This window comes from Ranitomeya variabilis, chromosome 6 (genome assembly GCF_051348905.1).
Source record: "Ranitomeya variabilis isolate aRanVar5 chromosome 6, aRanVar5.hap1, whole genome shotgun sequence".
NCBI classification, from domain to species: domain Eukaryota; kingdom Metazoa; phylum Chordata; class Amphibia; order Anura; family Dendrobatidae; genus Ranitomeya; species Ranitomeya variabilis.
The window spans coordinates 494670732-494683249 of record NC_135237.1 but is presented as its reverse complement, the minus strand read 5'-3'; positions in this window follow the sequence as shown (position 1 = coordinate 494683249).

Sequence of the window (12518 nt, the reverse complement as noted above, 5' to 3'; positions counted from 1 at the left end):
TAACTGGACTGATCGCAAATCTGAACCTATCCAAAACAACTAGAGGTAGCCGGTGAACGTGCCTAAAAAATTCTTAGACGTCTCGAGCCAGCCTGAGGAACTAGCTACCCCTAAAGAGAAAGAAAGACCTCGCTTTCCTCCAGAGAAATAATCCCCAAAGATATAGAAGCCCCCAACAAATATTAACGGTGAAGTAAGAAGAAGGCACATACATAGGGATGAAATCAGATTCAGCAAAAGAGGCCCACTAGTACTAGAAAGCAGAAAATAGAGCAGGGGTCTATGCGATCAATAAAAAACCCTTACAAAATATCCATCCTGAGATTTCAAGAACCCACACACCAACTAACGGTGTGTGGGGAGAAACTCAGCCCACTAGAGCAACCAGCAAGCGAGGGAATTACATTTTAGCAAGCTGGAACAGAAAACATGATAAACACTGCTGATCAAAAAATGAGCAAACAAAACTTAGCTTATCCTGGATGGACTGGGAGCAAGGTAGTCAGAAGGAATCTGAGTAGCACTGATTACATCGACAGCCGGCCACAAGTGGAAGTAAAACAGAGCTATATAGGAACCTCCCAGAGGATAACGAACCAGCTGATAGCCAGAGACCAGCAGGATAACAAACAAAGCCACCAGGGGGAGCTCAAAGCAAAAGTCACACAATACCACCAGTGACCACAATAGGGAGCCCGAAAACAGAGTTCACAACAGTACCCCCCCTTAAGGAGGGGTCACCGAACCCTCATGAAAACCCCCAGGGCGATCAGGATGAGCCACATGGAAGGCACGAACCAAATCGGCCGCATGAACATCAGAGGCGACAACCCAAGAATTATCCTCCTGACCATAGCCCTTCCACTTGACCAAATACTGGAGCCTCCGTCTAGAAACACGAGATTCCAAGATCTTCTCCACCACGTATTCCAATTCTCCTTCAACCAGCACCGGGGCAGGAGGCTCAACCGGAGGAACCACAGGTACCACATACCTCCGAACAACGAGCGATGGAACACATTATGAATAGCAAATGATGCCGGGAGGTCCAGACGGAATGACACAGGGCCAAGGACTTCCAGAATCTTATAAGGACCGATAAACCGAGGCTTGAACTTAGGAGAGGAGACCTTCATAGGAACGAAGCGAGAAGACAACCACACCAAGTCCCCAACGCGAAGTCGGGGACCCACACAGCGACGGCAGTTGGCAAAGAGCTGAGCCTTCTCTTGTGACAACTTCAAATTGTCCACCACATGATTCCAAATCTGATGCAACCTATCCACCACAACATCCACTCCAGGACAGTCAGAAGGCTCCACCTGACCCGAGGAAAAACGAGGATGAAACCCCAAATTACAAAAAAAAGGAGAAACCAAAGTAGCAGAACTAGCCCGATTATTAAGGGCAAACTCGGCCAACGGTAAAAAAGTAACCCAGTCGTCCTGGTCAGCAGAAACAAAACATCTTAAATAAGTCTCCAAGGTCTGATTAGTTCGCTCGGTTTGGCCATTCGTCTGAGGATGGAAGGCCGACGAAAAAGACAATTCAATGCCCAACTTAGCACAAAAAGTCCGCCAAAATCTAGAAACAAACTGGGATCCTCTGTCAGAAACAATGTTCTCAGGAATCCCGTGCAAACGAACCACATTTTGAAAAAACAGTGGAACCAACTCGGAGGAGGAAGGCAACTTAGGCAAGGGCACCAAATGGACCATCTTAGAAAAACGATCACACACCACCCAGATGACAGACATTCTCTGAGAGACAGGGAGATCTGAAATAAAATCCATGGAAATGTGCGTCCAAGGCCTCTTCGGGACCGGCAAAGGTAACAGCAAACCACTGGCACGAGAACAGCAAGGCTTCGCCCGAGCACAAAATCCACAAGACTGCACAAAGGAACGCACAGCCCGCGACAAGGAAGGCCACCAAAAAGACCTGGCCACCAAGTCTCTGGTACCAAATATTCCAGGATGGCCCGCCAACACCGAAGTATGAACCTCGGAGATGACTCTGTTGGTCCATCTATCCGGGACAAACAGTCTCTCCGGTGGACAGCGGTCAGGTCTATCCGCCTGAAACTCTTGCAGCACACGTCGCAAATCTGGGGAGATGGCAGACAAAATCACCCCTTCTCTAAGGATACCAGCCGGCTCTGAATCTCCAGGAGAGTCAGGCACAAAACTCCTAGAAAGAGCATCAGCTTTCACATTCTTCGAACCCGGCAGGTACGAGACCATGAAATCAAAACGAGAGAAAAACAACGACCAACGAGCCTGTCTGGGATTCAGCCGCTTGGCCGACTCGAGATAAATCAAATTCTTGTGGTCAGTCAAGACCACCACACGATGTTTAGCTCCCTCGAGCCAATGTCGCCACTCCTCAAATGCCCACTTCATAGCCAACAGCTCCCGATTACCGACATCATAATTCCGCTCGGCAGGCGAAAACTTTCTTGAAAAGAAAGCACATGGCTTCATCACAGAGCCATCGGGGCTTCTCTGCGACAAAACAGCCCCCGCTCCAATCTCGGAAGCATCAACCTCCACCTGGAAGGGAAGTGAGACATCTGGCTGACATAAGACCGGAGCCGAAGAAAACCGACGCTTCAGCTCCCGAAAGGCCTCCACAGCCGCAGAAGACCAATTAGTCACATCAGAACCCTTCTTGGTCAAATCCGTCAAAGGCTTAACAACGCCAGAAAAATTAGCTATGAAGCGACGGTAAAAATTAGCAAAACCCAAGAATTTCTGAAGACTCTTAACAGATGTAGGCTGCGTCCAGTCATGAATAGCCTGAACCTTGACTGGGTCCATCTCAATAGTAGAAGGAGAAAAAATGAAACCCAAAAAAGAAATCTTCTGGACTCCAAAAAGACATTTTGAGCCCTTCACAAATAAAGCATTGTCACGTAGGACCTGAAAGACCATCCTGACCTGCTTAACATGAGACTCACAATCATCAGAAAAAAACAGAATATCATCCAGATACACAATCATAAACTTATCCAGATATTCACGGAAGATGTCATGCATAAAGGACTGAAAGACTGAAGGAGCATTAGAAAGTCCAAAAGGCATCACCAAGTACTCAAAATGGCCTTCAGGCGTATTAAATGCAGTTTTCCATTCATCACCCTGTTTTATACGCACAAGGTTATACGCACCACGAAGATCTATCTTGGTGAACCAACTAGACCCCCTAATGCGAGCAAACAAATCAGTTAACAATGGCAAAGGATACTGAAATTTGACCGTGATTTTATTCAAAAGGCGATAATCAATACAGGGTCTCAGGGAACCATCCTTTTTAGCCACAAAAAAGAATCCTGCACCAAGAGGGGATGAGGACGGGCGAATATGTCCCTTCTCTAAAGACTCCTTTATATAACTCCGCATGGCAGCATGCTCCGGCACAGATAAATTGAAAAGTCGTCCCTTAGGAAACTTACTACCAGGAATCAAATTTATAGCACAATCACAGTCCCTATGAGGAGGTAGAGAATTGAGTTTGGGCTCCTCAAATACATCCTGGTAGTCTGACAAAAACGTAGGGACTTCAGAAGGAGTGGATGAAGCAAATGACACCACAGGAGCGTCACCATGAATTCCCTGACAACCCCAACTTGACACCGACATAGCTTTCCAATCCAGGACTGGATTATGAGTCTGCAACCATGGTAGACCCAACACGATGACATCATGCAAATTATGCAGTACAAGAAAGCGAATCACCTCCCGATGAACAGGAGTCATGCACATGGTCACTTGTGTCCAGTACTGAGGTCTATTCGTAGCCAATGGTGTAGAATCAATTCCCCTTGGTGGAATAGGGAATTTTAAAGGCTCCAAATCAAAACCACAGCGCCTGGCAAATGACCAATCCATCAGACTCAGGGCAGCACCTGAATCTACAAAGGCATTAACCGGGTAAGATGACAGGGAACAAATCAGGGTAACAGACAAAATGAACTTAGGCTGTAAAGTACCAATGGTGACAGATTTATCAACCTTTTTTTTGCGCTTAGAGCATGCTGAGATAACATGAGCTGAGTCACCACAGTAAAAGCACAACCCATTTTGCCGTCTATAACTTTGCCGTTCACTTCTGGTCAGAATTCTGTCACATTGCATAGATTCAGGTGTCTGTTCAGAAGACACCGCCAAATGGTGCACAGGTTTGCGCTCCCGCAAACGCCGATCAATCTGAATGGCCAGAGTCATTGACTCATTCAGACCTGCAGGCGTAGGGAACCCCACCATGACATTCTTAATGGCTTCAGAAAGACCTTCTCTGAAATTTGCAGCCAGGGCACACTCATTCCACTGAGTAAGCACCGACCATTTCCGAAATTTCTGGCAGTACACCTCTGCTTCATCTTGCCCCTGCGAGAGGGCCAATAACGTTTTTTCAGCCTGGTTCTCAAGATTAGGTTCCTCATAGAGCAATCCAAGGGCTAGAAAAAACGCATCTACACTAAGCAATGCAGGATCCCCTGGCGCCAATGCGAAGGCCCAATCTTGGGGGTCACCACGCAAAAAGGAAATGATAATCTTAACTTGCTGAACAGCATCACCAGAGGAACGAGGTTTCAAAGAAAGAAACAACTTACAATTGTTCCTAAAATTCAGGAACCTAGATCTATCTCCAGAAAACAACTCCGGAATAGGTATCCTAGGCTCTGACATAGGACTGTGAACAACAAAATCCTGAATACTTTGAACCCTAGCAGCAAGATGATCCAGACTGGAAGCCAAGCTCTGGACATCCATGTCAGCAGCTGAACTCAGAGCCACACCAAGATTAAGAGGAGGAGAGAAGCTAGCCACAGCAGCTAGACACACGGCAACAAAAAAAAAAAAAAATGTCTCAAGGCTTCTTTTCTCCTGCTTCTGCCATGCAATTAACACTTTATCGGCCGGCTGTACTGTTATGATCCCTAGTGGCGGAGGATCACAAATAGATCAGCAAGTGATTAAACTAAGGACGAGCTCTAGGGAGATGGTAACTGGACTGATCGCAAATCTGAACCTATCCAAAACAACTAGAGGTAGCCGGTGAACGTGCCTAAAAAATTCTTAGACGTCTCGAGCCAGCCTGAGGAACTAGCTACCCCTAAAGAGAAAGAAAGACCTCGCTTGCCTCCAGAGAAATAATCCCCAAAGATATAGAAGCCCCCAACAAATATTAACGGTGAAGTAAGAAGAAGGCACATACATAGGGATGAAATCAGATTCAGCAAAAGAGGCCCACTAGTACTAGAAAGCAGAAAATAGAGCAGGGGTCTATGCGATCAATAAAAAACCCTTACAAAATATCCATCCTGAGATTTCAAGAACCCACACACCAACTAACGGTGTGTGGGGAGAAACTCAGCCCACTAGAGCAACCAGCAAGCGAGGGAATTACATTTTAGCAAGCTGGAACAGAAAACATGATAAACACTGCTGATCAAAAAATGAGCAAACAAAACTTAGCTTATCCTGGATGGACTGGGAGCAAGGTAGTCAGAAGGAATCTGAGTAGCACTGATTACATCGACAGCCGGCCACAAGTGGAAGTAAAACAGAGCTATATAGGAACCTCCCAGAGGATAACGAACCAGCTGATAGCCAGAGACCAGCAGGATAACAAACAAAGCCACCAGGGGGAGCCCAAAGCAAAAGTCACACAATACCACCAGTGACCACAATAGGGAGCCCGAAAACAGAGTTCACAACAGTACCCCCCCCTTAAGGAGGGGTCACCGAACCCTCATGAAAACCCCCAGGGCGATCAGGATGAGCCACATGGAAGGCACGAACCAAATCGGCCGCATGAACATCAGAGGCGACAACCCAAGAATTATCCTCCTGACCATAGCCCTTCCACTTGACCAAATACTGGAGCCTCCGTCTAGAAACACGAGAATCCAAGATCTTCTCCACCACGTATTCCAATTCTCCTTCAACCAGCACCGGGGCAGGAGGCTCAACCGGAGGAACCACAGGTACCACATACCTCCGAACAACGAGCGATGGAACACATTATGAATAGCAAATGATGCCGGGAGGTCCAGACGGAATGACACAGGGCCAAGGACTTCCAGAATCTTATAAGGACCGATAAACCGAGGCTTGAACTTAGGAGAGGAGACCTTCATAGGAACGAAGCGAGAAGACAACCACACCAAGTCCCCAACGCGAAGTCGGGGACCCACACAGCGACGGCAGTTGGCAAAGAGCTGAGCCTTCTCTTGTGACAACTTCAAATTGTCCACCACATGATTCCAAATCTGATGCAACCTATCCACCACAACATCCACTCCAGGACAGTCAGAAGGCTCCACCTGACCCGAGGAAAAACGAGGATGAAACCCCGAATTACAAAAAAAAGGAGAAACCAAAGTAGCAGAACTAGCCCGATTATTAAGGGCAAACTCGGCCAACGGTAAAAAAGTAACCCAGTCGTCCTGGTCAGCAGAAACAAAACATCTTAAATAAGTCTCCAAGGTCTGATTAGTTCGCTCGGTTTGGCCATTCGTCTGAGGATGGAAGGCCGACGAAAAAGACAATTCAATGCCCAACTTAGCACAAAAGGTCCGCCAAAATCTAGAAACAAACTGGGATCCTCTGTCAGAAACAATGTTCTCAGGAATCCCGTGCAAACGAACCACATTTTGAAAAAACAGTGGAACCAACTCGGAGGAGGAAGGCAACTTAGGCAAGGGCACCAAATGGACCATCTTAGAAAAACGATCACACACCACCCAGATGACAGACATTCTCTGAGAGACAGGGAGATCTGAAATAAAATCCATGGAAATGTGCGTCCAAGGCCTCTTCGGGACCGGCAAAGGTAACAGCAAACCACTGGCACGAGAACAGCAAGGCTTCGCCCGAGCACAAATTCCACAAGACTGCACAAAGGAACGCACAGCCCGCGACAAGGAAGGCCACCAAAAAGACCTGGCCACCAAGTCTCTGGTACCAAATATTCCAGGATGGCCCGCCAACACCGAAGTATGAACCTCGGAGATGACTCTGTTGGTCCATCTATCCGGGACAAACAGTCTCTCCGGTGGACAGCGGTCAGGTCTATCCACCTGAAACTCTTGCAGCACACGTCGCAAATCTGGGGAGATGGCAGACAAAATCACCCCTTCTCTAAGGATACCAGCCGGCTCTGAATCTCCAGGAGAGTCAGGCACAAAACTCCTAGAAAGAGCATCAGCTTTCACATTCTTCGAACCCGGCAGGTACGAGACCATGAAATCAAAACGAGAGAAAAACAACGACCAACGAGGCTGTCTGGGATTCAGCCGCTTGGCCGACTCGAGATAAATCAAATTCTTGTGGTCAGTCAAGACCACCACACGATGTTTAGCTCCCTCGAGCCAATGTCGCCACTCCTCAAATGCCCACTTCATAGCCAACAGCTCCCGATTACCGACATCATAATTCCGCTCGGCAGGCGAAAACTTTCTTGAAAAGAAAGCACATGGCTTCATCACAGAGCCATCGGGGCTTCTCTGCGACAAAACAGCCCCCGCTCCAATCTCGGAAGCATCAACCTCCACCTGGAAGGGAAGTGAGACATCTGGCTGACATAAGACCGGAGCCGAAGAAAACCGACGCTTCAGCTCCCGAAAGGCCTCCACAGCCGCAGAAGACCAATTAGTCACATCAGAACCCTTCTTGGTCAAATCCGTCAAAGGCTTAACAACGCCAGAAAAATTAGCTATGAAGCGACGGTAAAAATTAGCAAAACCCAAGAATTTCTGAAGACTCTTAACAGATGTAGGCTGCGTCCAGTCATGAATAGCCTGAACCTTGACTGGGTCCATCTCAATAGTAGAAGGAGAAAAAATGAAACCCAAAAAAGAAATCTTCTGGACTCCAAAAAGACATTTTGAGCCCTTCACAAATAAAGCATTGTCACGTAGGACCTGAAAGACCATCCTGACCTGCTTAACATGAGACTCACAATCATCCGAAAAAAACAGAATATCATCCAGATACACAATCATAAACTTATCCAGATATTCACGGAAGATGTCATGCATAAAGGACTGAAAGACTGAAGGAGCATTAGAAAGTCCAAAAGGCATCACCAAGTACTCAAAATGGCCTTCAGGCGTATTAAATGCAGTTTTCCATTCATCACCCTGTTTTATACGCACAAGGTTATACGCACCACGAAGATCTATCTTGGTGAACCAACTAGACCCCCTAATGCGAGCAAACAAATCAGTTAACAATGGCAAAGGATACTGAAATTTGACCGTGATTTTATTCAAAAGGCGATAATCAATACAGGGTCTCAGGGAACCATCCTTTTTAGCCACAAAAAAGAATCCTGCACCAAGAGGGGATGAGGACGGGCGAATATGTCCCTTCTCTAAAGACTCCTTTATATAACTCCGCATGGCAGCATGCTCTGGCACAGATAAATTGAAAAGTCGTCCCTTAGGAAACTTACTACCAGGAATCAAATTTATAGCACAATCACAGTCCCTATGAGGAGGTAGAGAATTGAGTTTGGGCTCCTCAAATACATCCTGGTAGTCTGACAAAAACGTAGGGACTTCAGAAGGAGTGGACGAAGCAATTGACACCACAGGAGCGTCACCATGAATTCCCTGACAACCCCAACTTGACACCGACATAGCTTTCCAATCCAGGACTGGATTATGAGTCTGCAACCATGGTAGACCCAACACGACGACATCATGCAAATTATGCAGTACAAGAAAGCGAATCACCTCCCGATGAACAGGAGTCATGCACATGGTCACTTGTGTCCAGTACTGAGGTCTATTCGTAGCCAATGGTGTAGAATCAATTCCCCTTAGTGGAATAGGGAATTTTAAAGGCTCCAAATCAAAACCACAGCGCCTGGCAAATGACCAATCCATCAGACTCAGGGCAGCACCTGAATCTACAAAGGCATTAACCGGGTAAGATGACAGGGAACAAATCAGGGTAACAGACAAAATGAACTTAGGCTGTAAAGTACCAATGGTGACAGATTTATCAACCTTTTTTTTGCGCTTAGAGCATGCTGAGATAACATGAGCTGAGTCACCACAGTAAAAGCACAACCCATTTTGCCGTCTATAACTTTGCCGTTCACTTCTGGTCAGAATTCTGTCACATTGCATAGATTCAGGTGTCTGTTCAGAAGACACCGCCAAATGGTGCACAGGTTTGCGCTCCCGCAAACGCCGATCAATCTGAATGGCCAGAGTCATTGACTCATTCAGACCTGCAGGCGTAGGGAACCCCACCATGACATTCTTAATGGCTTCAGAAAGACCTTCTCTGAAATTTGCAGCCAGGGCACACTCATTCCACTGAGTAAGCACCGACCATTTCCGAAATTTCTGGCAGTACACCTCTGCTTCATCTTGCCCCTGAGAGAGGGCCAATAACGTTTTTTCAGCCTGGTTCTCAAGATTAGGTTCCTCATAGAGCAATCCAAGGGCTAGAAAAAACGCATCTACACTAAGCAATGCAGGATCCCCTGGCGCCAATGCGAAGGCCCAATCTTGGGGGTCACCACGCAAAAAGGAAATGATAATCTTAACTTGCTGAACAGCATCACCAGAGGAACGAGGTTTCAAAGAAAGAAACAACTTACAATTGTTCCTAAAATTCAGGAACCTAGATCTATCTCCAGAAAACAACTCCGGAATAGGTATCCTAGGCTCTGACATAGGACTGTGAACAACAAAATCCTGAATACTTTGAACCCTAGCAGCAAGATGATCCAGACTGGAAGCCAAGCTCTGGACATCCATGTCAGCAGCTGAACTCAGAGCCACACCAAGATTAAGAGGAGGAGAGAAGCTAGCCACAGCAGCTAGACACACGGCAACAAAAAAAAAAAAAAAAAATGTCTCAAGGCTTCTTTTCTCCTGCTTCTGCCATGCAATTAACACTTTATCGGCCGGCTGTACTGTTATGATCCCTAGTGGCGGAGGATCACAAATAGATCAGCAAGTGATTAAACTAAGGACGAGCTCTAGGGAGATGGTAACTGGACTGATCGCAAATCTGAACCTATCCAAAACAACTAGAGGTAGCCGGTGAACGTGCCTAAAAAATTCTTAGACGTCTCGAGCCAGCCTGAGGAACTAGCTACCCCTAAAGAGAAAGAAAGACCTCGCTTGCCTCCAGAGAAATAATCCCCAATGTATAGAAGCCCCCAACAAATATTAACGGTGAAGTAAGAAGAAGGCACATACATAGGGATGAAATCAGATTCAGCAAAAGAGGCCCACTAGTACTAGAAAGCAGAAAATAGAGCAGGGGTCTATGCGATCAATAAAAAACCCTTACAAAATATCCATCCTGAGATTTCAAGAACCCACACACCAACTAACGGTGTGTGGGGAGAAACTCAGCCCACTAGAGCAACCAGCAAGCGAGGGAATTACATTTTAGCAAGCTGGAACAGAAAACATGATAAACACTGCTGATTAGTGTTGAGCATTCCGATACTGCAAGTATCGGGTATCGGCCGATACTTGCTGTATCGGAATTCCGATACCGAGATCCGATATTTTTGTGGTATCGGGTATCGGTATCGAAACAACATTAATGTAAAAATGTGTAAAAGAGAGAATTAAAATAAAAAATATTGCTATACTCACCTCTCCGACGCAGCCTGCACCTTACCGAGGGAACCGGCAGCGTTGTTTGTTTAAAATTTGCGCGTTTACTTGGTTACGTGAAGTCCCGGCTTGTGATTGGTCGCGGCGGCCATGTTGCCGGGACGCGGACCAATCACAGCAAGCCGTGACGTAATTTCAGGTCCTTGCAGGATTTTAAAATTACGTTCCGGCGTTGTGATTGGCGCGTCGTGGTCACATGGGCGCCGTGACCAATCACAAGCCGTGACGTCACGGGAGGCTGGACACGCGTGCATTTTAAAATAAGCGCGTGTCCAGCCTCCCGTGACGTCCCGGCTTGTGATTGGTCACGGCGGCCATGTTGCCGGGACGCGGACCAATCACAGCAAGCCGTGACGTAATTTGAGGTCCTGCAGGATTTTAAAATTACGTTCCGGCGTTGTGATTGGTCCGCGTCCCGGCAACGTGGCCGCCGTGACCAATCACAAGCCGGGACGTCACGGGAGGCTGGACACGCGCTTATTTTAAAATGCGCGCGTGTCCAGCCTCCCGTGACGTCACGGCTTGTGATTGGTTGCGCCGCGGTCAACCAATCACAAGCCGGGAGGCTGGACACGCGCTTATTTTCAAATGCGCGCGTGTCCAGCCTCCCGTGACGTCACGGCTTGTGATTGGTTGCGCCGCGGTCAACCAATCACAAGCCGGGAGGCTGGACACGCGCGCATTTTCAAATGCGGATTTTCAGTTTTGTGAAAAAAATCTTACATCTTTCTTTGTCAATCTCATTTTTTTTAAGACGCATTTCTAATTTACTAGATCAATCACCAGGTCCTGCTCAGTATGCAGCGCCAACGCTCCATCAGTGGCACAGCACTCTGAAGGTTGCACTGGCATGGATATAGTACAGCGGCTTCTTGGAATACTGAAGAGGCTTTTCATAGCCCAGAAATCAATGTGATGGATATGGACGTTCTAGCTTTCAAATCTTAAAAAGAAGAATAAATACATAAATAGAATAAATACCGCGGTCAACCAATCACAAGCCGGGAGGCTGGACACGCGCGCATTTTAAAAAGCGCGCGTGTCCAGCCTCCAGTGACGTCCCTGCTTATGATTGGTCACGGCGCCATGTTGCCGGGACGCGGACCAATCACAGCAAGCCGTGACGTAATTTCGTCACGGCTTGCTGTGATTGGTCCGCGTCCCGGCAACATGGCCGCCATTAACCAATCACAAGCCGTGACGTCACGGGAGGCTGGACATGCGCGCATTTTAAAAAACGCGCGTGTCCAGCCTCCAGTGACGTCCCGGCTTATGATTGGTCACGGCGCCATGTTGCCGGGACGCGGACCAATCACAGCAAGCCGTGACGTAATTTCGTCACGGCTTGCTGTGATTGGTCCGCGTCCCGGCAACATGGCCGCCATTAACCAATCACAAGCCGTGACGTCACGGGAGGCTGGACATGCGCGCATTTTAAAAAACGCGCGTGTCCAGCCTCCAGTGACGTCCCGGCTTATGATTGGTCACGGCGCCATGTTGCCGGGACGCGGACCAATCACAGCAAGCCGTGACATAATTTCGTCACGGCTTGCTGTGATTGGTCCGCGTCCCGGCAACATGGCCGCCCTGACCAATCACAAGCCGGGACTTCACGTAACCAAGTAAAAGCGCGAATTTTAAACAAACAACGCTGCCGGTTCCCTCGCTGAGGTTCAGGCTGCGTCGGAGAGGTGAGTATAGCGATATTTTTTATTTTAATTCTTTCTTTTACACATTAGTATGGTTCCCAGGGCCTGAAGGAGAGTTTCCTCTCCTTCAGACCCTGGGAACCATCAGGAATACCAAGAGTTCAGAATGAAGGACAGCATCCAATCCAGGTGAAGTTACAAACGATTTA